The sequence below is a fragment of the Trachemys scripta genome, chromosome 2 (assembly GCF_013100865.1).
Source record: "Trachemys scripta elegans isolate TJP31775 chromosome 2, CAS_Tse_1.0, whole genome shotgun sequence".
Classification (NCBI taxonomy): domain Eukaryota; kingdom Metazoa; phylum Chordata; order Testudines; family Emydidae; genus Trachemys; species Trachemys scripta.
Genome location: NC_048299.1, coordinates 205,827,561 through 205,854,041, shown reverse-complemented (window position 1 = coordinate 205,854,041; position 26,481 = coordinate 205,827,561). Strand labels below are relative to the sequence as shown.

The 26,481-nt window shown below is 46.6% G+C and overlaps 1 protein-coding gene across 1 annotated transcript in view; it reads left to right on the top strand.

Annotated features, from left to right (window-relative positions):
• The window catches only part of KCTD1 (potassium channel tetramerization domain containing 1), a 140,966-nt gene that overhangs the window by 20,068 nt on the left and 94,417 nt on the right, over positions 1–26,481 (top strand). The window lies entirely within an intron of this gene.

Here is a 26,481-nt window from a genome sequence, read left to right as displayed (position 1 = left end):
CAAGTCAGTAGCAGAACCAGGAAGACAACCTAAGTCTCCTGAGTCCCAGACCAGAGCTCTATCCACTAAACTGCCTAAAAAAAAAAAGGGGGGGAACAAAGTCTCTCCATTTTAGCATGGAAAACCACCCTCTGTGAAGTTTTTACTGATTTTTTTTTTTTTTTATACACATACAGAGTATGCTAAAAAGACAAATATGAACTCATTACTAGGCTGACCCTGAAGTTCCTGATTAAGATAGAAACAAACATAAATGAGTCCCTTTCAGCAACCCTGCCCAAATATCTACTCAGTTACAGCAGATGGATGGTATTGACACTGATACTACATGGGTGAGTGTAACCTATCAGAAAATAACTATTACCACAGTAATGTTTTTTACTGCTTGCATGAATCCATACTGTAGGTGTTGTGCGCAAAACATCAAAACATCAGATAACAGTGCCTGTGGTTGCATGCACAACCTACCTACGTCCTTCCACCATGTTGGTCATCCTGTCTGATCTTCCTCAATATCCTGACGATGAGAGGAGTCGGCAGCAAGATCCATAGAAACATCTGGCTATTGTCCAAGAGGAATGAATCTGCTGGATGTCCTGGATGACTCTTGCCTTTGGATCAGATTAGGTTGTGTTTAGTTTTGTGTTCCATGCCAAAGAGGCCCTCCAGAGGGGTTCCCCACCTCCGGAACAGAATGGTAGCTAGTGATTTGGAGAGACCACTCAGGCTAGGTGATGTGCTTTCTGCAAAGACATTCTTTCCCTGGAAAATGGAGAGCTGCTGCAGGTGTAATGAGGTGATAGGTATGTCTATGTTGAGAGGCTATAAAGATTTGGAATGGCTGAACTGCTCAGCATGTCCGTTAGCTAAAATAATATTAGAGGACAATTGTATTGTCCACTTAAAATCTGAACAGAGCTGTACTTCAGATGAGGTAGGAGTGCCTTGCAGGCTAGATTGCCCTGAATTACAGAGTATTTATATGGAGATTGGTCTCCACCCATGTCCAGAGGCTTTGAATTGTGAGTTGAGCCATCTGAGCTCCCTTGAAGTTTTGAAGCATCCATCATGGGTACAACAAATGATGGAGCTGAAATGAAGGAGGTGCCTTTGCAAGCATGTTTTGGTTTAATCAATCACAAGAGAGACGACAACCTCACAAGGGTCAGAGACTTGGCTAGGGAGAATGACACACTATTCTCAGTGAGCCTTGCAACAGCGCCTGTCCAGATAGGCCTCATACATGCATGTTACTTAACAGTCACACAGGCAAAATCTAACAGTTGTCTGAGGATTTGCCTGGGGCTTGAGAGTCCTTGTGAATATTGTCTGGAATCTGTCTTGTCATAGGTGTGGGAACTAGGGGTGTGTGGGGGTGCTGCTGCACCCCCGGCTTGAAGTGGTTTCCCTCAGATACAGGGTTTACAGTCTGGTTCAATGACTCTCTCACCCTCACTATACAAATTGTTCCAGCATTGTGTCTTGTGGGATATGTTGCAGATCTAGGGCTAGATTCCCAAAGACACTTAAGTGCCTAAATCCCAGAATCTGGCACTACTGGAATTCACAAAACCCCCACTCAGCTGCTGCTGAACCTGGTAGGCACCTACATTTTTGCGGTAAAATTCCTTAGGTACCTATGTTTCTGCCTCTGGTTATGTTCGCTGCTGTCTCCCTCTAGGTGTCCAGACTCTTAAGCCTCAGTGTGATGCATGAATTGGGAAGACTGGAGCCCACTTATTGGATTGGGCCCCATATGCAAGCTCTCACAAAAGAGGGGGTTGGAGGTGAGCACGAGGATGACCTCCCTCATGCCTTTTAGTCCAGTGGTTAGGGAACTCATCTGGGCTTTGGAAGACTGCAGTTCAAGTCCCCTCCACCTGAGCAGAAAGGATTTGAACAGGGGAATCTGCCACCTCTCAGGCACTAGCCGCTGGGATACAGCATAGTCTGATGTGGGGCTGCCGATGAAGGCTACCAGTCTACTGCACCGTCTACCGCCAAAAGGCAGTTAGCTGCTGCTGCTGTGTAGCAATGCAGTCCCACGTCTGCCGGCACCCAGACGACATATGGTGACGGTGAGCTGAGCGGGCTCCATGCTTGCCGTGGTATGTCGTCTGCACAGGTAACCCAGGTAAAAAGGCGCGAATCTATTGTCTGCCGTTGCTGTGACGGAGGGGGAGGGGCCTGACGACATGTACCCAGAACCTCCCGCGACACTGTTTTGCATCATCCGGGCATTGGGATCTCAACCCAGAATCCCAATGGGCGGCGGAGACTGCGGGAACTGTGGGATAGCTACCCATAGTGCAATGCTCCAGAAGTCGACGCTAGCCTCGGTACTGTGGACGCGGTCCGCCAACTAGAGCACTTAGGGCATTTTATGTGGGGACACACACAATCGGCTGTATACAACCGATTTCTATAAAACCGGCTTCTATAAATTCGAACTAAATTCGTAGTGTAGACATACCCTTAGTCTCTACTGTTGAAGCTGTTTCATGTTGGATAAAGAATTAAAGAGCTATGGGGCCAGGGAGAGAGCAAGTATCAGAGTGATTCTATAGCCTAGTGGTTAGTGCTCACCGAGACTTAGGATCCAGTCCCCCTGCTCCAATTAATCTTCAATTATTTATCCAAAGTGGGACAGCTGCACAATTAACATACAGTTAAGAACATAAGAATGGCCATACCAGGTCAGACCAAAGGTCCATCTAGCCCAGTATCCTGTCTACCAACAGTGGCCAATGCCAGGTGCCCCAGAGGGAGTGAACCTAACAGGCAATGATCAAGTGATCTCTCTCCTGCCATCCATCTCCATCCTCTGACACACAGAGGCTAGGGACACCATTCCTTACCCATCCTGGCTAATAGCCATTAATGGACTTAACCACCATGAATTTATCCAGTTCTCTTTTAGTTAATGGCCACCTGTAAAATGTTTGGTTTAAGTGACTTGTTCAGCATTGTGTAAGTATTTTGTGGCAGAGGCAGGGATAGAATCTAATTCTCCATGCTGTCATTCAGCTTCTCACACACTCATTGACATCAATAGGAGCAGAATCCAGTCCCAAGTCTCACCTTAATCACTGTCCGTGCTTAAGGTGACCATCTTTTAAAAGGCAAAAGTGGGACACATGCAGGAGTCCCTCCCTTGCGCCTTCTCTTCCTCCGAAGCCCTGGCCAGGCTGGAAGCTGGAGCCAAGCAGTGGTAAGAGTTGCACAGGGAACCTGGGCCACTGTGGGGTGGTCTGGACTCTGCACCTGCCCCAAGTGGTGGGCCATGGTGCCAGAGAGCAGCCACCAGCCTGTGTCCCCACCCCTGGGGTGCACTGCCATGGGCAGCTGTAGGGTCTGGGGCTTGACCCAGTCTCCCTGGGTGGCTCTAGTTCTGGCCTGGCCGGGGCCTTGGGGGAGATGCGGAGCAGGGGACGGGGCCTTGGTGCAAAAGGGAGCTAAGGTTCACCTCGGGCTCCTCCCCCTCCCGCCCCCCCCCCCCACACACTGGGAAGAGGCTGGGGCTGCCGCTGAGCTAAGATGACCAGGTGTCCATTTTTCAACCAGAACACCCAGTCGACAAGGGACCCTGGCAGCTCCGGTCAGCACTGCTGATAGGGTTACTGAAAGTCTGGTTAGCAGTGCTGCAGCGCTAAGATGGGTGGGGGAGCCCACAGGGCTCTGTGCACTGCCCCCGCCCTGAGCATTGGCTCCGCACTCCCACTGTCTGGAACTGCAGCCAATGGGAGCTCTGGGGGCGGTGCCTGCAGGCAAGAGCAGTGCGCAGAGCCACCTGTTGGCCGCTTCAGGGGTGCTCTGCGGTGCCAGGACAGGCACGAAGCCTGCCTTAGTCCCCCTGCTGCACTGCTGACCGGGAGCCACCAGAGGTAACCCCGTGCCCCAGCCCTGAGCCTCCTCAAACCTCTCATCCCTGGCCCCACCCCAGAGCCTGCATCCCCCGATGGAGCCCTCACCTCCTGCACCCCAACCCCCTTCCTCAACCCACAGCCCCCTCCTGCACCCTGAACCCCTCACCCCCTCCTGCACCCCAGCCCAGTGAAAGTGAGTGAGAGTGGGGGAGAGCGAGCCACCAAAGGAGGGGGTAAAGTAGTGAGTGGGGGGCAGGGGAGGGGGGTGTGGCCTCAGGGGAAGGGGCAGGACGAGGGTGTTTGGTTTTGTGGGATTAGAAAGTTGGTAACTCTACCCTGAGGCTCAGGCAGGAGTGCAGAGTGGTGCTGCAGGGAATCTTGAATGACTCCAAGACAGCATTTGTCCAAGTCCTGGTTCCGGGCTGAACTCTGCATTTGGGGACTGTCCACCCAATTTAGGATGGGCGGTCACCCTACCACACTGCTTTATTATGTTTCCATTTGTTTACACGTTTGTGAGGCTCTTATTATATGCCTGGCCTAAAATATCAGGAAACTGCATGCATGTAAGAATGTGCTGATTCTTGTCTGCAATACCAGAATTGTATGCATTTAATATTCCATAGGGCCTTTGACTTTTATCATTATGCATAGTCTTTAAAAATTTAGAGACTTTTAAAAATCTCACTGCGTATCTGTACATCCTTGCATGTTATTAATACCCTAGTAAAGTGTCCATAGGGCACAGGAGTTAATCCATATTAATGATTAACTGACTTCAGAAACAAAGGCATGTGAGAATGCAGAAATCTTTGTGGAAACTGGCTCTCATTACCCAGACATGTTGCCTGTGTTACTGTTGTACGTGTGACCTAACCCTTCTGTGGCTTGTATGGAGTTCTGTCAGAATCTAACATTACTGAAATGTAAGGGTTTTTGTGGATGTGTGTGAGAATATTGATCTGCATGTATGTATATCTCGCAGGGTTTTTGCACAGAATATTTTTATAACCTAGATGTTTGTGACATCTCAAGCTCATTTCACAAGGTGGGAGTCTCTAAAATTCTACACTAGAAAGTTTTATACCAGTATAGTTACAGAGGTACAACCTTCACACACACATCCCCCCCCCCCAATGTGGAGGCATTTATAACAGTGTAGAAGTATGTATATCAGTATAGTTATTTCCATATGAGAAGAGGAACAAGCTATACAGATATGTCCCCTTTATAGTGGTATAGCAGTGTCCACACTAAGGATTATACCGGTATAACTTTTTTTTTTTTTTTTGAAAATGCAAACACCCACTAATTAACGTATGCCAGTAAAATTAAGTGTAGAGCAGGCCTGAGACTGGTCCAGAGCATACTGTAATATAGAAGGATGCAGAGTTGTGAAATATGCTTGTGAACTGTAGCTGGACATTTTATATCTAGATTTTTAGTAAGGCTTTTGACACAGTCCCACATGACGTTCTCATAAGCAAACTAAGGAAATGCAGTTCAGATGAAATTACTATAAAGTGGGTGCACAACTGGCTGAAAGACTATACTTATTGTGATACAGGAGGGCCAGGGAGCAGTGGGAAGTGGTAGAAAGGAAGTATATAAACCCTAGGTTAATTAAGGCGTGGTTCCCTGTAGACTAGGGAGGGTTGCTACAGGTTAATTGGAGCACCTGTAATCAATTAAGGCCCTGTTAGAAACCTTAGAACCCCCCCTGCTTCAGGCAGTCAGGAGAGAGGACTGGAGCTTGGAGGTGTGCTGTGAGACTTGGAGGAACAGAAAACCGGAGTAAGGTAGAAACTGCCCCAGCAGAGGAGGGACATTCCCTCGCCCAGCATTTAAGAACTAAGAAGGTACCCCACCCAAGGGGGAAGAGGGTAAGAACCCACAGGGGTTGAGAGGGGCTGGGTCTCAGAGTGAGGAGCGAACCCAGACCCCTCCCCTGCTTCCCTCCTTTACCACCTTCCTGGGCCACTAGTGGGGCCCTCGGTGCCCCAAGAGCAGGGGTAAGGGGTGGTATTTTAGCCCCCCCACCAAGAAAAGCACAGGACCCACCATACTATATCGACCATCTTGTCACACGTGGTGTCAGGAGTGGGATCTCTGCACCGTGAACATAATCCAGAGTGGGTCACAACCACCCTGCTTCAAGATGGAGGATCTGGTCAAAGCACTGGTGCAAGCCACTGCCACCCAGCAGGAGGCTACCCAGGTCCAGGCAGCTGCCCAACAGGAGGCCATGCGGCTACAGCAAGAGACCAATCACCTGCTGATGACCCAGGCCACCCAAGATCGGGCCATGCTGCAGGAACTAGTGAACCAAGTGAAGGTCCTTACGGAGCTGAGCTGTGGGTATGATGGGACACGGACCATACGGGCCAGCTACTGTATGCATAAAATGACCTGGGAGGATGATGTGGAGGTGTACCTCCTGGCTTTTGAGAGGACAGCTCTGAGGGAGGCCTGGCCCCAAGACCAGTGGTCAGGGATCCTTGCCCCATTTTTGTGCGGGGAGGCCCAGAAGGCCTACTATGATATGACCACAGAGGAGGCAGCAGATTACCCCTGACTGAAGGTAGAGATACTAGCCAGGGCAGGGGTAACAATGGCCTTGAGAGCCCAGAGGTTCCATGAATGGCAGTACTGTAAAGACAAGACACCGTGATCACAACTATTTGACCTAATCCACCTAGCCCGAAAGTGGTTACGCCCGGAGGCTCTCAGCTCAGAGAAAATGATGGAGCTCCTGGTACTGGACCACTATATGAGGGGACTACCCTCGGGCCTCTGAGCCTGGGTAGGCCAGAATGACCCCTCCACCTATAACGAACTAGTCACCCTTGTAGAGAGACAACTGTTCAAAACCCCGGGAGGTGAAACACGGCATTTTAGGAAACCAGTCCCAACCCCGAGGCCCGGGATCATCGAGAACTCCAGGAAAGCCATAGCTGGAAGAACAGGCACCAAGGAGCAGCCTGAGGCCCCAAAGGGACCTGGCGGTCTGGGGGGAGAGGGTTGGGGAAGCGAGTCAGAGGGCCCAAGACAGAGGGCAACCTCCGGAATGAGATATCGCTGTTATGAGTGTGGGGAGTTGAGGCATATAGCAGCCCAGTGCCCCAACAGGGAGGAGCCCACGCAATGTAATCTGGGGGATCCCGGGGACCAATGTGGCCTAATCAGCCTGGTGGGGGTTGCAATGGCCCAACATGAGTACACCAGGCCAGTAAAGATGAATGGCATCCAGACCGTAGCTTTGGACTCTGGGAGTGCTGTCACATTGGTCTCAGGGAAATTAGTGGGACAAGACCAACTGAGCCGGGCCAAGAGCACTGGAGTTACATGTGTCCATGGCACAGTAAATTTCTACTCCACAATTCCAATCCGGATTGAGATCCAGGGAAGTACTACCAAGATGACTGCAGGGGTGGTCCCCAAGCTCCCTGACCCAGTCTTAATTGGCAGTGACTTTCCTGGGTTCGAGAGCATACTCCCCTCCCATTGAGTTAGGGAAGGGAAGTAAACCCCAAGCAGAATGTGAGGTGCCCATGGATGATCCTACCACAATTTTTGCTGGGTTTTCCCCAGAGTTATTTTCACCCCCTGGGAAGTCCCGGAAATCCAGACGGGAGAGGAGAGCAGACAAAAGATTAGGAACCAGGATCTTGGCAGCAAACCAGAAAGCTACCCTGGTTGGGAGGAAGGCTCGTGGAGACCCAGAGACGGCCCCCTGCACGAGCAGAAGCACCCCAAAAGAAGGAGGGGAACCCAAGTCAATAGAATCAGGCTAGATTGGTCCCGCACGCGAATGTTTTGGGCAGGACCAAGCCCATGACCCACTATATGCAAACGTGAGGGAGGAGGTAATAGAGGTAAATGGCATGCCAGTAGAAGGGAAAACCAAAGGCACAGGGCCATACTATATAATCAAGCAGGATCTGTTGGACCGGGTAGTGCCAATACGGGGGGAAGTAGTAGAACAGCTCTTGGTGCCATGGAAGCACACAAGGGCTGTATTAGAATTAACTCGGTCATCTGTTTGGGGGACATTTAGGAGCAGACAAGACCCTGGATAGAGTCCTAAGAAGGTTCTACTGGCCGGGGGTATGGGCAGAAGTCCAACACTATTGCACCTCCTGCCCAGAGTGCCAGCTGCATAGTCCCAGACCTCAGTTAAGGGCCCCGTTGGTACCCTTGCCCATAATTGAAGTTCCTTTTGAAAGAATAGTAATGGATCTAGTGGGCCCACTAGAAAGAACAGCCCGGGGCCACCGAAGCATATTTGTCATCCTGGACTACGCTACACAGTACCCTGAAGCCATTCCTTTAAGGAACCCCACGTCCAAGGCAATCGCAAAAGAACTGGTGCAGGTTTTTGCTAGGGTAGGCATCCCTAAGGAGATCCTGACGGGTCAAGGGACTCCCTCCATGTCGAGAGTAATGAAAGACTTATGTATCCTGCTCTGCATCCAAGCCTTGCGGACCTCTGTTTATCATCCCCAAACAAATGGTCTGGTTGAGCGATTTAACCGCACTCTCAAGAGTATGATCCGAAAGGTGGTGGCCCAAGACGGAAAAGATTGGGATACCCTCCTACCATATCTGATGTTTGCAATACCAGAAGTTCCCCAAGCCTCTACTGGTTTCTCCCCATTCGAGCTACTGTATGGACGCCATACACGTGGCATATTAAACATCACGAAGGAGGAATGGGAGGAACAACCCAACCCAGGGAAGAATGTCATTGCACACGTAGCCCAGATGAGAGAACGAATAGTCCAAGTGACCCCCATAGTACGAGAGCATTTGGAGAAAGTACAAGAGGCCCAACGAACCTACTACAATCGTCGGGCAAAAACTCGGAAATTTCAATCAGGAGAACTGGTGCTGGTACCAACAGCAGAAAGTAAGCTCTTGGCCAGTTGGCATGGACCCTATGAGATCGTGGAAGCTGTTGGGGAGGTGAATTATAAGGTAAAGCAGCCAGACCGCCGAAGGCCAGAGCAGATCTATCATGTCAACTTACTGAAACCCTGGCATGATCGGGAGACGTGCCTGGCCATCCTGCTGGCCACACCCCAGGCAGATGGCCCAATAGGGCAGATAAGGATATCCCCTGAATTAGCCCCAGAACAAGGAACAGAAGTCATCGAAATGATCCAGCGGAACCAAGATGTGTTCTCCACACAACCAGGCCGTATGACGCTGATCCAACACCACATTGTCACCTGTCCCAGAGCAAGGGTGACCATAAAACTATATCTCATACCGGAGGCAAGAAGAGAAGAAATTAGGGCAGAAGTAAGGAAGATGCTGGAACTTGGGGTGATTGAGGAATCCCACAGCCAGTGGTCCAGCCCTATTGTCTTGGTCCCCAAGTCTGATGGCACCCTGAGGTTTTGTAATGACTTTCGGAAGTTAAATGAGGTATCCCAGTTCGATGCCTACCCAATATCACGTGTTGATGAGCTGGTGGATCAGTTAGGCAAGGCCCGATACTTGACCACCTTGGATTTGACAAAAGGCTACTGGCAGATCCCCCTGGCTGAGGACGCCAAGGAAAAAAACGCTTTCTCTACACCTGACGGCCTCTTCAATATACAGTCCTCCCTTTTGGGCTCCATGGGGCCCCCGCAACTTTCCAACGATTGATGGACAGATTACTTCGACCCCATGCCAAGTATGCTACTGCCTATTTAGATGACATGGTAATCCATAGTCCTGACTGGGAGACACACCTGGGGAAAGTGGAAGCGGTACTAGATACTCTTAGACAGGCTGGCCTCACCTCTAACCCATCCAAATGTGCAATAGGGCTAGCCGAGGCCAGATATCTCAGGTATGTAGTCGGAAGGGGCCTGGTGAAGCCCCAGTGGAACAAAGTGGAGGCAATACAGAAATGGCCCCACCCAATCAGCAAAAAACAAGTCAGAGCATTCTTAGGAATAGTAGGGTACATCCCTCACTTCGCCACAAAGCCAGCGCCTCTGACGAACCTGATAAGAGCTCGGGGCCCGGAGATAGTTAAGTGGACTGGGGAAGCTTTCACAGACCTAAGGACAGCCCTTTGCAGCCATCCAGTGCTCATAGCCCCAGATTTCACAAAGGAATTTATCCTACAAACAGACGCCTTGGAGGTAGGACTTGGGGCCGTCCTTTCACAGATGGTGGGAGATGAGGAGCACCCAATCCTTTACCTCAGCCGAAAGCTCCTGCCCAGGGAGCAACAGTACGCAGTAGTAGAAAAGGAATGCCTGGCAATTAAATGGGCCATGGAGATTCTATGGTACTATCTACTTGGGCGGCAGTTCACGCTTGTGACGGACCATGCCCCACTCCAATGGATGCACACAAAAAAGGAGACGAATGCACGAGTGACTAGATGGTTCCTGTCCCTACAACCTTTTCACTTCTGGATCCAGGATAGAGCCGGCAGCCAACACAGCAACGCGGACGGCCTATCACGACAACAGTCTTTCGTCCCAAGTAGCCCAACCCCATGGCGTTGAGCAGGGGAGGGGGATATGTGATACAGGAGGGCCAGGGAGCAGTGGGAAGTGGTAGAAGGGAAGTATATAAACCCTAGGTTAATTAAGGAGTGGTTCCCTGAAGGCTAGGGAGGGTTGCTACAGGTTAATTGGAGCACCTGTAATCAATTAAGGCCCTGTTAGAAACCTAATAAAACCCCCTGCTTCAGGCAGTCAGGGGGAAGGAGAGCGGACTGGAGCTTGGAGGTGTGCTGTGAGACTTGGAGGAACAGAAAACCGGAGTAAGGGAGACCCTGCCCCAGCAGGGGAAGGACATTCCCTCCCCCAGCATTTAAGGACTGAAGATACCCCACCCAAGGGGAAAGCGGGTAAGAATCTGCAGGGGTTGAGAGAGGCTGGGCCTCAGAGTGAGGAGCAAACCCAGATCCCTCCCCCGCTTCCCTCCTTTACCACCTTCCTGGGCCACTAGTGGGGCCCTTGGGGCCCCAAGAGCAGGGGTAAGGGTGGTATTTTAGCCCCTCCCCCACCAAGAAAAGCGCAGGACCCACCATACTATATCGACCATCGTGTCACATTATCAATGATTCTCTCAAACAGGGAGGGCATATGTAGTGGGGTCAGTCCTGGGTCTGGTACTACTCAGTAATTTCATTAATGACTTGGATAATGGAGTGGAGAGGGCTTATAAAATCTGCAGCTAATAACAAGCTAGGAAGGGTTGCAAGCACTCTGGAGGACAGGATTGGAGTTCAATTTTCCAATTTATCAAAGTCATTTTGATCTGAAATCAACAAGATAACACTCAATAATGACAAGTGCCAAGTACTTCATTTAGGAAGGAAAAATCGTAGCCTACCTACAACATGGGGAAAACTGGCTAAGTTGTAGTACTGCTGAAAAGATTCTGTGGGTTATAGTTAGGGCCCTACCAAATTCACAGTCCATTTTAGTCAATTTTGCAGTCGTCTTTTTTTTTTTTTTTTTTTAAATGGTCAAATTCATGGTTACATCTGAAATGTCACAGTGTTGTAACTGTGGGGGTCCTGACCCAAAAATGGATCATGGGGGAGGGTGTCGCAAGGCTATTGTAGGAGAGTCATGAGACTGACACCCTTACTTCTGCACTGCTGCTGAGGCAGGGACGCTGTCTTCAGAGCTGGGCAGACAGAGTGCAGAAATGAGTGTCACAGGGCATGGGGGATGGGTTACCATACATCTGGGTTTTTCTGGGAGCCTCTGCACCCCAGTCACGGGCTGCCAGCTGGGGAAGGTTCCTGGAGGTGGGTTTGACCAGGCTCCAGAAGTGGCCCCTGCAGGGGAAGAGGAATTCCTGTCCCTCCCCAGCCTGAGCCAGGACTAGCAGCTGGAGCCTAGCCCACGGTAGGAGCCCCTGGCTAGGGTGCTCCCAGCCCTGCCCCTCCCCTACAATAACCACATTTCACAGGAGAGATCAGCTTTCGTGGTCTGTGAAGTGTTTTTCAGGGCCATGAATTTGGTAGGGCCATAGTTTATAGTGGATCACAAATTGAATGAGTCAACAATGTGATGCAGTTGTGAAAAAGGATAATGCCATTCTGGGGTATATTAACAGGAGTGTTGTATGTAAGATGAGGGAAGAAATTATTCCTCTCTACTTGGCACTGGTGAAGCCTCTGCTGTAGTACTGTGGCCCATTCTGGAACACCATGCTTAATGAAAGATGTGGGCAAACTTTAGAGAGTCCAGATGGGAGAGGGGAAAAATTTAAAGGTTTTAGAAATCCTGACCTATGAGGAAAAGTTTAATAATAAAAAAAAAACTGGGCACGGTTAGTCTTGAGAAAAGAAGACTTGGCTGATAACAAACCTTCAAAAATGTTAAGGGCTGTTATAAAGAGAATGGTGGCCAATTGTTCTCCATGTCCACTGATGGTAGGACAAGAAGTAATGGGCTTAATCTGCAGCAAGGGAGATTTAGGTTAGATATCCAGAAAAACTTTATAAGGATAGTCAAGCTCTGGAATAGGCTCCAAGGTAGGTTGTAGAATTCCCATAACTGGAGGTTAAGAACAGGCTAGACAGACACCTGTCAGGGATGGTCTAGGTTTACTTGGTCCTGCCTCAGCGCAGGGGCTGGACTAGATGACATCTCAAGGTGCCTTCCAGGTCTAAATTTCTGTGATTCTATAGCACATTCCATCCAAAGAGCTCAAAATGCTCTGCCAGCTTTAATGAATTAAGCATCAGAGTACCCCTGAGAGACTGACGTTAAATTTCTGAGAGTCTAATTATTATATTTAGTAGTAAATATTTATATATGATAGTGCCCCAAGGTCTAGGGCTCCATTGTGCTGGGCACAAAAAAGACAATCACTGGCCTAAAAGGCTTGCAATCTAAAGACCCAAACAGATGCAAGATAGTGGATTGTGGATCCAACATACAAGCAAAAGGTTATGGTGAAGAATTGGCACAGCTTTGTTCATTACAGGTATTGTAGGTTGCTTTTGTGGGGATTAGTAATAGGTTGGACGGAAATAGGAAAAGGAACAAAGAGGAAACTTATCACCTGTCTAGTCAGGATCAGTAGGCTGGGTTTTATGGGCATCATGGCAGAGGTGGAGAAGGTGGGGAATGGCAGAGGGCAAGAGGGGTAAGGAGATGGAGATACTGTGAGGAGGAGGCAAAGGAGAGCTGTGGAGGGAGCAAAGGGGGAGCTATTGGAGAGCATGGGTAGGCGAGAAGAAATCACAGGGGAATATTCCGAAAATTAATTTGTCTAAGCTGCCTGAAGTTCCTGATAGAAACCAGATAAAGTTGAAAATCTAAGTGTGTGAATACTGTATATGCTCAGTCCTGAGGGCTGTACCTGGAGCCCACTCCCTGTCTTCAAGCAAGGGCAGACAGAGTAGCAGCTCAACAGACTTTCAGAAGCCCTGGCAGATGATCAGAAGCAGGGGCATGAGAGACCAATGTTTCTATGAAAGAGAAGGTGCTAACCTGCCTTGGTGTGTCTCTTTTGTTGTGTGTTTTTTTGTTTTGTTTTTTGGTGTTTTGACAGTTCTGGTAATGACTGCTTGAATGTTGTTGTTTGTATGTGTGCTTGTTTGATGAGAAATGTGCAAGGGCATTTGGGGACTTGTGGCTTTGGTGCAAGGCAATTGGCAATTAACAGAACATAACTTGCTAGAGGCACAGAATTCCTTTTTTATTTAAAAAAAAAAAGTTTGTTTTGAAGCAACTTGATTTTTCTAAACTGCAGGAAATTGAAGTCAGTGTTTCAAAATGTTCCTGGGAATGGATTTCTTCTGTGTCCCCTTCCTGCTCACATACTCTTTTTCGCTCCCTACTTCTGTTGGTCTAGTATGGGCCTGCCTGGATTACATACACTTCCCATAGCGTGTGTTGCTTCTGATGTCTGACTGGTGATGGCAATACAAGTGCTGATGCCAGGTCTAGAAGCAGTACTTAAAAACCTGCTATTCTCATTCCGTCAAGCTCTCAGCTAACCCAGTTTGCTGCAGGAAGAAGAAATGCAATCAGTTGGCTTTTTGTCCACATAGCAGTGTTAAAACATAGGAACTCACCCTATGCTTTTCAGAACATCTTGCTGTTTGACTAGTCTATCATAAATATGAGGAATGTCTATGGTGAAGAATTTTAGCCTTGGGTGGGAACAGAGTGGTGGTCAGTGTTGCCAGCTCTGATGATTTTTATCGAGTCTCATGATTTTTGGGTATACTTCTTAAAGCCCCAGCCTCTAGAATCAAGAGCTTCTCAGATTTACTTAAAGGAAGGTGAGGTTTTTTTAGCCCTCATGGGTGCAGGGAAAAACTTGAAAACGTGAAGTGGATGCAACCTAGTAAAACAAAAACCCAAAATGTATTTTTTTTAAGTCATGATTTTTAAGCCAATCTCATGATTTCTTTGGGTCTGACTCATATTTGAATGCTTGAGGTTGGCAATACTTAGAACAATTCTAAGGGTCAGGTCCCCCAGCAGCACCCTCACCACCCTCTGCAGTGGCTTTATGCCATTTTCCATGGTGGGGAGGCTGAAATGTGGCTTGGAAAGGACTTGGCAGGTGGGTCTGTACACATGTATTCAGATGTTGTAGCCCACAGAAAAGGGGAGACAATGGGCTGCATCAGCTCTTTCCCATACACACCAGCAGTGTCTATTCAACTGGCTCTCTGAGCCCCAAGTTGCCATTGGGGCACTGGAGTAGACAGCTTTTGTGACATTCAAGCAGGGACGTGAGGAGGTGCAACAGGCTATAGATCTATGCTGGGTAATGGGATGGGGGAATATCTCCTTTTCACAACTTTCAAATTGGTTTTGGACAACGGTGTTCTTCCACCAAGTTTTGGCTGGTTGTGGGGGTGCGGGAACGGACGACACAGGAGGATAAAAGAGCAAAGTCTGATTGTGGACAGCTCAGTGGATTCTCTCCCTCACCCCTCCCTGTCTTTTCCTTCCATGACAACCCATGCCTAATGTATGTTTAGCAGCTATGCTCACAAGGCAGGAGCAAACTGCAGTTGCAGCCTCCTTCCAAAAGATTCCATTATTGCAGAGGGAGGAGAGTGCTAGGTGTTTGTGGGGAGAAAGAGAATGAGGTGAGTCTGGGGAAGGCTGGGGCGAGACTGATAGGAGGATCTCAGAAGGAATTTGTGGGAAGTAGAGGAGCCTGGAAGGCCTTCATGTAGAAGTCTGGAAGGGGAAAGAGAAGAGCCTGGGCATTTAGTGGGAAGATGAGAACTTAGCATGTTATCTGAAGACTGCTGCCATGCAAAACAGGAGCCAGTTAAAGATGGCACCATAAGAGGAAAGGCAGGAGAAGGCCACAATAAATGCTTGGGAGTTTGTGTGTGTTTGTTTTTGTTTGTTTGTTTTTTCAATTCAGACAGACAGATAGAAACTGGTGGTGCTGAAACTTTTTTAGGGTGGCAGTGAAGGAAGGCAGGGTGGACTTATGGTGCTTTTGGAGGGATCTTCCTATTGTCCTCCTTCCCCTTTTGGGGCAAAATTACTCTACTGGATAAGGCTGCCAAGGCATGATAAGGCATGAGTCATGTAAGATGTGTGCTGCTTGGGAACCTTGTCTAAGGTCCAAATCTTGGCTCCACAAGCAAAGCCAAAACAAAATAGTCTTGCTAGCAGAAACTCAACAGATGTTGAAGAGGGGTGTGGGAAAGGAGGAATCACTACGAGCCAGCAAGTTGGGCACTGTGTAGTTTTTGCCAGCAAATCTCCTTTACCTAGGCTTTGCTTGTGGAACCAGGATTTGGACCTAAGGCAATGTTGCTAAGTGATATGCATCTCAGGTGAGACATGTGCATCTGGCAGGCCTGTTGTGTCTCCCTGCAGCAGGAATGTCATACATCCAGCAGGGCTGTAAGAATTCTCCCATGGTGTTCCCTCTTGTCCATTAGAGGTAGCTATGATGGAGAAACTGCAAGAAGCCAAGCTGCCTCTTCCTCCATTTTGTGCTCCCCTGGTGGATCTGTAGGTTAGAGAGCAGTTGGAAGGTGAAATAAGCACAGACTTGGGGACGGAATGGATAGCAGGGGTTGAAAGGTGGGCAGGAGGTGAAAGGGGATAGGGATATAAGAGGAAGACAAATGGGAAGCAGGGACAGAATGGAAAAAGCTGCTCCAGAATCTCCTAACACTTATTTTCAGTCTATCAGTCTCCAAGCCCCACTCCAATCCCTTGCATCCTCAACAACCCCCACCCCCTCCAGCTGCCACAGGCTCCCTCCATCTACCTGCCTCTTACTATCCCTGGCTCTCATGGTCGCTCCTGGCTAACCCAACCCTCACACTGACTTTCTGAGGCCTGAGGAATGGAGGTCCTGTGTCCTTTCCAACCCTTCTCCATTGTGGTTATGGTTAGAATGGAGGAGAGAAAAGCTATGGGGAAAATAGTGACTTGTTTTTATCTAGAGTGAGAAATGGCAAGCGTGGAGCTGCACACGCTTAACTATATTGCACAGCTACACTGAAAGCCTTTGGACACCATATTCTGCAACAGTGGAATTTTCCACAGGTCAAGAGCCAGCATTTTCCAGTATTATTCAGTTTACTCTAAAAATCATCCAACCATATATTTGTATTTGCCCCTTTTGGAAAACCTCTAGTAAACAAATCTCTCATCTGTGGAATGGTAAATTCTTGTATGAAAGTGATACTGATATTGTTAGAGCAGCAGCCGTACCAGTATTATTGAGGCTTAATGCCACTGATCTAAAAAAAGTAGTTGTTGCGCTATAACTATGCAGAGCAAGAGGGAGTCTTGTGTTCCCCAGTCTAACCTCTGAAGAAACAAAGCCAAATATTTGATATGGCTGATTTTACTGGAAAGCGTTTAGCTCTGGTGCCCAGATTACCAATGGATTTTCCCTGAAGGCTTATGCATCTTGCAGTGAATATAAACAGCATAGCATGGATCATAGTTCTCAGACAGCTGAGGTGGAATTCCTCTTTTGGGGTTGTATTGATCAATTGAATACCTGCATCCTCAGGTACATAGTATTGAATGATCAATACTATGTACCTGAGGATGCAAAGACGTGGTGTTTCCTGTGGGACTAGGAAATAATGGGTCCTATTAGAACAGAGAATTTTTCCACAAATTCATAGATTCCAAGGTCAAAAGGGACCTCCTGTATAACACATTCACGGGACTCCCCAAAATAATTCCTGTTTGAACTAAAGCAACTCTCTTGTCTAAAAGGGGCAGCAGGAGGAGCAGAAAAGGGTGGTGCCACTCAGCTGGGTTGTGGGAGACCCAGAGTTCAATTCCCTGCTCTGCCTGATGTGGAGAAGGAATTTGAACTTGGGTCAGCTCTCTCTCCGCAGGTGTGCCCCAATCACTGGGCTAGAGAGTATTCTTGGGGATTTGGATCCAGGGGATTTTGTTTGGGTTTTTCTTTTTTGACTTGTCCATGAAGTATTGGTTTGCGGTCCTCGGCAGTATGTATGTAATGTCCATGTGACACACCTAGCCACTTCATTATCCACAAATCTCTTTCAAAACTGATTGATTACATCATTAAAATCTATACTAATGTCCATGTGTCTTTTTTTTTTTTTTTTTTTTTTAACACGGTGTAGGAAACTGAATAGCACCATTGCATGTGTTCTCCGCTACAGCTATTGCTGTCTATACTGTGGCTGCTTCTTTCTTGACCAACTACTTCACATTGTGTTACTTTGGACGTTCTTTTTTACTCCGTTCTAAAAAGCGGGCAAAAGTTCCTAAACATAAGCCCACCCCAGCATGAACAGGTAACAGATGACTGGGATTTGATTTTTGATACATTGTCCTTTTGAGAAGGAATAGAAATTAATGTCTTTTATTGGAAGGAATGGGTCTCTGAGAATGACCCGGATGGTGAATCAAATGTTGGTTTGTCTGTTACATCCGTGAAGACTTGTTTGTTGATGTCATTTCAACTAGCTACTCTGCAGAGGTTTAGCCTATATTACTGACTTTGGTCAAAAAGCAGAGCCACATGGTGAACGGAGGTTATCACTGTACCATACACAGGAGATTTGCCCGATAAAGTTAAAAATTATTGAATAATCCTATTTTGGTGGAAACAAAAATTTGAGCATTTGATTTTTTTGATTAAAAGAATTTGAAAATTTTCATTTAATTTTTAAATTATTTTAATCAAAAAAATCATCATTTTGTTTCTGTTGTCAAATTATTATTATTTTATTTATTATAATCCCCTCCTCTAGCATCTCTTCCTTTTTTCTCCCATTGGAAAAGGTTGGGAAAAAGGAGGAGGGTGTGTGTGTGTTGGGGAGAAGTAGGAGAATAAGAGAATGTGTGCGTTTTTCCAACTTTCTCACCTTTATTATTACTTTTGTGACCTTTTTCGGGGGGGGAGAGGCAGGAGTGAAAAGTTTTTCCCTACCACCGCTTTTCCCTTCTTTCCAGTTGAAAAGTAAGAGAAGAAGTGTGACTTTCTCTCACTTTTAACTTTTATGACATTTTCCAGTGTGAAGGGGGGGCAGGAGGAGGAAACTAAAAACAGTGAGGAAAAAGTGGACATTTTTCCTCATGATTTTGAAACTAAAAATTAAATATAATTCCCCCCCACAGTTTTTTAAAAGTTGTTTTAAATGATTTTTTGGTTGACACTTTTTAATAGAAAACAAGTTAGCCTGCTCTAGATATAGCAGGCCTCTGCCTACAGGTGTGGTGTCCAGTTCAGTTCAGAATACCTGTGCTAAAATTAAAGTATGACAAAATAAGATTGTATGATTGGCTGGCTTGTTAGAGGTACAGTGGAGTGAGGTAATGCTCTCTGTCCTTGGATTTTGAGAGATACTCCACAAACTTTGTGTTCATGGTGAGACCATAGAAAAAGGTAACATCCACCCGCCGCCCCATATAGGCCTTTTATAAATGTATTTTGCAGCGTGAAGGAGAGCCGTTATTGATCTGTTCCAACTAGTACCTTGAGCAATGACTGCTCGTTCCTTTACAAAAAGCATTTTTTTCCTCTTGAATATGGGAGTTGCCTATGTAGTTCTGCTATGTTGTTAATGTGATTATCTAGCAATGAACCCCTCTGTACTTGCTGAAATAGTGGCATAAAATAAAATATAAAAAATGCATGCTGGAAGAAAATGATGTGCATGAAAAATACTGTACAGGAGTAAACTGTGATGAATCTGCTGAACAGTCACAGGTTGGCTGAAAAGGAAAACGCTCTTTAGTCAAGAGTGATTCGCTGAGGCAGCGTGGCATTTGAAGGTAGTTATCTTTGAGAGCCAGTGGGTAAGGAGCTAGAAAAGCTGCTCCCGACCTAGATGTGGAGCTGTGTAAAAATGGAAGAGCAACATGAAGGGGCCACAAAGAATATCTTGGGCAGTCCTTAGCCCTGGCCAGGGGACCTGCAAGATACCCAAGTACCTCTAGAGCAGAAATGAACTAAGAGGGCAAACTAAGCTAATAGCAACCTTTTCTCCAGCCCTAGTCAAGTCATGTGTCAGAATGCTTATTGGGACCCACCAGATGACAGAACCTATTTGACATAGCAACTGAGGTGCCTCTGAGTTGTGGTACACTTGGCACTCTAAATACTAAAAAGGGATAGTGTGCTACAGGACTTCAGCAACCCCATCAGGTGGGGATGATTGCAAAAACCATAAAGAACAAGCTTGTTCATGAGATGTGCACTGTTTCCTTGTTTGAGCCAAAATATGGTATGAGAATTCTCTTCTTGTATTATTTCAGATGTGACCAGAGCTAGGAAGTGTATGTGAAAATTGATTTGCTGCCAATGGAATGTTAATTACTAATTACCTCAAAGGAATGTTAGGGTTTTCCCTGGTATATTCAGTGGTGTAGTGAGGTGCCTTCTCCCTTGACTTAATCAGAACAATTCAGTAGAAGTCAAGGAGCTATTTAAAAAACAAACCCTAACTCTCTTAGCTCTGACAAGGTCATTTGGGAAGGAGAGATGAACAAACTCAAGCTAGCCCCTATTTGAGATGCAAGAGTTTTGCCTATCTCTAAATCATCCCAAAATAATCCTGGTCTTTTGAGGGAGTCTTTTATGTAACTCTATCTCTGTGCTATGCGTATTACTAAGATTCCATAAACATTCAGACACTGTTGGATTTAGAGGGGTTTTTTTTATTTTTAAAACAAACTTTTTGAAGATCTCAATATCAAATAGGCCTCCCTGAGAAGAAATAAAATTTTTGAGGTTTTAATTAAAACTACAGAAGCCAAAAAAGAGAACTGAGGATGTGCAATGCTAGCTCTAGAGATGGGCAGAAGCATACCATCATTATTACAAAAAATATTGCAAAATAGTTTAATAAAGATAACCAGGTGAATAGTACTAGATACAAGTACTAAGACAGAAATAGGTAAATCTCTGCAAGTGTTCTCATGCTGTTCTGCCAAGATGCCTAAATGACTGAGGTCCAGGTTTTCAAAAGAGCTTTGCACCCACTAACTCTTAGATCCCATTGGAAAAAAATTGGGAACTACTGGGCGATGAGTCTTCGTGGAAAAACTGGCCACTTCATTTAGGTACCTAAATGAGAGTATCGGATACAGAGGTCTTAGCATCCACTAATTGGGGCTAGGCACTCTTGAAAATCTGGTCCTGAACCTTTTGACACCAAAAGCAGTTCATTCTCAGTCTTTGACCCCTTTTCTGAGACTGTCAGCAAAGTTGCCAAGATGTCGGGACCTATCCATTAGGAAATAGGCCCAAACTAACAACTTATTTCACACTGGCCTTGTATCCTTTGACGACAGCATTACCAACCCCAAGTATTCAAAAATCATGAGGGTGTGGTTTTTTTTTTTTTTTTTTTTAAGTGTAGGTTCTTTTTCTTTGCCTTTAGGGTGCACTCACTTCACATTTTCAAGCTTGTCTCTGCAACCATGAGAGCTAGAAGCTTCAATTTAAACAAAAGTAAAGTTAAACATTTTCATGCAATCTCTTGATTCCAGTATATTGAGCTTTAAGAGAAAAACACAAAATTGTGAGACTTAAGGATTGGCAATGCTGTCATGGATGTTGCTGCATGGGCCGCATTAATACCAGTGAACAAAGGTTTTATCTGTTTTTATGAATTTGTCAAACCATCCATTCCCTGGGAAACTTTACTTAAATTTGGAAAACCAGACTGATATAAAATGTCAGGTTGTTGGGACAGAGGTGGTTAAATTGTTTACAGCTGCCTGGGAATTAGTAGACTTCCTTTCCTATACAGTATAATGCATCATATTTCTCAGCCAGGTGCAGGACACCACATGAGGTTGGTGTAGAACGTTCAGTTGGCACAAGAAACATTTTTAAGTCTTCACATATAACTGAGTTACCAGGGCTCAATAATAATTTTCTGGCAGATTAGTCGGGCCCTAGAGCAGGTTTTTATGATAATTAAAGCCAGAACGGAAAGCAATGGGCCTGGATTTCACACTTTTGTATCCTGATACACTGGGGCTTTGATTTTTGCAACTTGTTTTTCTGTGCAGTGGGTGCTTTGACACCATTCTGAAAGAAAGAAACTGACAGTACGCAAATAAATAAGCTAAATTGTAGGAACAGCTCCACAAAGGGGTAACTGCCACATTAACTTGGAGAAAAATATTTGAAATAACTTGATAACCATTTTCCAAGGCTGCTCATGGAGAGATTGTGCACTTGTACATTTTAATTGTGACCTTGTTTTTTTTGTTTGCTTGTTTTAACAAAGTTCAGAAGTCCTAAGAACCAAGGACTCCTCTATCAAATAATTCTATAACAATTTCAGCCCTGGAATGCACAAAATGATGTCTCTGAGATAGTCTGGCTAGACAGAATAATTTGAGTCCTTTGTTTTGTTTGTTTGTTTTTTAATGTATCGGGAAAGGAACCTAAATTGTGATCTTCAAATGGGGAAAAAACCCACTCCCACTGATTTTGATGGGCTTTGGATCAGGCCCTTAATCTTTCACTCTGATAAGCAAGCAGCTAACTAAAACAAGGGGCAGCTTAGTGGTGATGAAACGGATGTCTGAACAGGGTTGCATATTAAAAAATATACTTTACTATCCTTCTTTAAACATCCCATATGCCCAACAAAATACACTTGCAACGATCAGCAAGTCTTCCTTTTCTTCTGCTTTTAGCAGAAGTGCACGCATGCGCGCACTCTCTCTCGCGCGCACTCTTTGCTTTCTTTACTTAAAAATGTAGAACTGTTTCAGTTTTTTTACGGTCTTGAGCCTTTAACCTAAATAATATAGAATATATTTCAGCTGCAGCCTACATGCCTTAAGCTCTGTCTTACATCCTGGCCTCTGCCTTTTAAACCTCAAGCACTGAAATTCTGACCAGATCTCACCACAGACTTCACATGAATAGTTATATACACCAACAACATGTCCTAGTCCCTCTCAAGTGCCAGCCAAACCAAATTGTCATGGCACATAAACAATTCTGCTCATTTTCATTCCCATTAATATACTGCCAAACACACTAATAGTCTAAAACTTTTAGTGATATGAATAAAATACATGGTGGACAACAGGAAGGATATGCAGTTTATTCTCGCTCAATAAGGGGCTATGCTTTTTTTTTTTCCCCCTTCCAAGGATAAACTTTATATCCTAGCGTAATCCTTGGTGCATATTCTACTAATATAGTTTGTGTCTAAATCTTACAGCATAACTAGAGATTTATATGTCTGACATTGCAGTGAGAAGGCAATATTAATTATGTCATTCCATTATTACGATGCCAGAAAACTTCTTGAATTGGCCATGAGCAGATGTAGGTGCAGGAATTATATAAGCCTGCTTTGCCAAAACAATACCAAATCAAGCTAAGATAGAAAAAAGAAACTAAATAATTGTATTTGAGTGTCAGTCATATCTGCATTTTCTTTGCTAAATCAGTCTGAGTGAAGCTACAGCAATTTTTAAGGACGATATGTTTTGTGCATCATCTGAGCGGATCCAATTTTAAAAGGGTTAAAATGTGTCCACAGAAATGTGAGGAGGGGTTTTCAATCAAGTTAAAGAACTTTAAGAATGGAACAGCCATACTGGGTTGGATCAAAAGTCCATTTAGCCCACTATCTTGTCTTCCAACAGTGGCCAATGCTGGGTGCCCCAGAGGGAATGAACAGAACAGGTGGTTATCAAACGATCCATTCCCAGCTTCTGGCAAACCGAGGCTAGGGACACCATCTCTCCTCATCCTGGCTAATAGCCATTGATGGACCTATCCTCCAGGAACTTATCCGGTTTCTTTTCTTTCTTTTTTTTTTTAAAGCCTGTTATAGTCTTGGCTTTCACAACATCCTCTGGCAAAGAGTTCCTGTGTGTGTGTGTGTGTGTGTGTGTGTGTGTGTGTGTGTGTGTGTGTAAAAATACTTCCTTTTGTGTGTGTTTAAACCTGCTGCCTATTAATTTCATTTGGTGACCTCTAGCTCTTGTATTATGAGAAGGAGTAAATAAGACTTCCTTATTTACTTTCTCCACACCAGTCATGATTTTATAGACCTCTATCATATTCCCCCCCTTAGTCATCTCTTTTCCAAGTTGAAAAGTCCCAGTCTTATTATTCTCTCCTCATATGAAAGCTATTCCATATTCCTAATTATTTGGCTCTTTTCTGTACCTTTTCCGATTCCAATTTGATTGGAAAAACCCACTGTTTTTACCCAGATAGACAGACACTTAGTGGTAGGGTTGCCAGGTGTCTGGTTTTTGCCTGGAATGCCCGGTTGAAAAGGGACCCTGGCGGCTCCAGTCGGCACTGCTGACGGGGCCATTAAAAGTCTGGTTGGCAGTGCTGCAGGGCTAAGGAAGGCCAGTACCAACCTTTCCTGGCACTGCACTGTGCCCCCGAAGCGGCCAGCAGGTCCGGATCCTAGGCGGGGGGGGGAGGCGGAGCACGCACATGGCTCTGCATTCCCATTGGCTGCACTGAGTGAGAGAGAGAGTGTGTGCTTGCGTGTGCTTGCGTGTGTGTGCGCGCGCGCGCCTGTGAGCAAGAGCAGCACGCAGTGCCTCCTGCCCCCCTCCCTCCCCCCGACCTGGACCTGCTGCTGGCCGCTTCCAGGGTCCAGCGTGGTGCCAGGACAGGCAGGAAGCCTGCCTTAGTCTCAATGCACTGCTAACTGGGAGCTGCCTGAGGTAAGCCCGCACCCCAACCCCGAGCCCTAACCCCCAGCCCTGCACCCTCTCCTGCACCCCAACCCCCTGCCTCAACCCACAGCCCCCTCCCACGTTCCAAATCCCTCAGCCAGGAGCCCCCTCCTGCACCGCAAACCCTTCATCCCCAGCGGGAGCCTCCTCCTGCACCCTAAGCCCCTCAGTTCTGGCCCCACCCTGGAGCCCACACTCCCCCAGTTAGAGCCCTCACCGCCTCCCACACCCCAACCCCGTGCCCCAGCCCAGTGAAAGTGAGTGAGGGTGGGGAAGAGCGAGCCACTGAGAGAGGGGAAATATAGTCAATGGGGGTGGGGCCTTGGGGCAGGGCAGGGGTGTGGGCTTGGGGAAAGGGCGGGGCTAGGGTGTTTGGTTTTGTGACTAGAAAGTTGGCAACCCTACTTAGTGGTGCACTCCTCACAACAATGACACCACAAAAGGAACTCCTAAAGTGCACTACAAAACAAAGACAACCATTTTACAATTACTACACTAAACAAACCCTTATCATATACTAGAAACCAGCTAGCTGTTTTAAATTGCAGTAAACATCACAGAATCAAAGAAAAATAAGCTGAAACATTAATATTTACTTAAACGTTAAATAATAATGCATTCCATAGTAACCTCAAACAACTTCTGAAAAAGCTGCTAAAACTTCTATAAATGGGAATGCACCAATAAAACATTACTTCAAATGGCTCAAGAGACCTGAGAGTATAGCTCTTCTGTATTTTTGGGAGCAAAAATGCATCCCCTTCTTTTGCAGCTGAAAATAGGAGCATCAAAAGGTCTTAATTTTTTTTTTATTTTTTTTTTTTTAAACACAACACTTTTAACTCTCTCAATGTTAAATGTGTAGACCAGTGGCTTTCAAACTGTGGGTCACGACTCAGTACTGGGTCACAGAATGGAAGGCATGGGTCACGGCTGCTCTGGTCAGCACCGCTGACCGGGCTGTTAAGTCCCATTGGTGGTGTTGCCCAGCTAAGGGAGGCTAGTCCCTACCTGTTCCGACACCGTGCTGTGCCTCAGAAGTGGGCCTCTTAGGTGGGGGGCACAGGGCTCTGCATGCTGCTCCCACCTCCGCCTAGGAGCCAGACCTGCTGCTGGCTGCTTCCAGGACGCAGTGCTGCTCAGCTGCTCCGCTGATTGGAAGCCGCCGGAGGTAAGTCCATGCCACAACCCCTTGCCCCAACCCTGAGTCCCCCCCCCCCCCCCCCAAACTCAGAGCCCCTTCCTGCATCCCAAACCCTTCATGCCTAGCCCCACCCCAGAACCTGCACCCTCAGTCCAGAGCCCTGATCCCCTCCTGCACCCCAACCTGCTGCCCCAGCCCAGAGCCCCCTCCCACACTCCAAGCCCCTCATCCCCAGCTCCGTTGGGTCACGGGCATCAACAATTTTCTTCAGCTGGGTCTCCAGAAAACAAGTTTGAAAGCCATTGCTCTATTGCGTAAACACATCACATTGTGCCTGTTCCACTGGCTCCATCCAGCGCCCTATCAGAGCTGGCTTAATGACATCCAGACAGTCTGTCAATGAACCATGTCTCCTAAACCACTCTATGCACATGGTCGTGTTCCATAGCATCCATTTCCTCACCCTCCTACCCCACCCAGATGCCTAGTGACTGGACCTGTTACTACCTTCCAAAGGAGAGGCTCCATGGTGAGCCAGCTTGCATTTCACCTTCGTTCCATAGCCTGCCAGGAATATGGGTTGGTGGCTGTTCCATGGAGCTGTGACCATGGATGTGTTTTTGGTATGGTTCATGGAGTCCTCAACACTTGGCCTTTTTGCAGTCAGAGGGAGACTCTGGAGTATACATACCCACAGTGGGCCAGTTTGCAGGCCCTTTTCTGCCTCTTCCACAATCTTTTATTAAAGTTTTGCTGCATATCCCCTCACCCCTTTTTATTTATGTACATCCTATCTGTGGTCCCACAAAGTCCAGAGACTTCATCACTCTGCTTCTAGCATTGTCCAAGATGACCTCCCATTAATCCAGGAAGAGGAAGCTAGGAAGGAGGTGGATTAGTGACTGTGGGGCCTATTTTCTGTCACCTGTTTGTTCATATATTCAATCAGAGTTTCTCTGGGTCGACTGGGTGGCATCCACTGACTTGTAGGACTTGTTCTCTGAGTGGTGGGCATTGTGGTTCTTTGTTCAGTGTCCTCTGAATTCCTTGTTTTTACTCTGTTTCCTCACTCCCATCTCTGTTTTTGCATTATTTGTCCCCCATATGTAGTTGATCCTTGTTTTGTTTTTGTGTTTTTTGCAACCTCTTCCTTCCCTTCAAGGATGATCATTTGTTTTTTCTGGGAGGAACCCACTTCTTCTCAAGGATTAAATAGGGTCATTTTAGCACTTCCCAAAACAGCCATTTCTCAGTGCAGCAGGAGGGACCTAACCCTTTACACTTGTTGGATCGCTCCTCTGGGTGGTATTCGATGGCACCC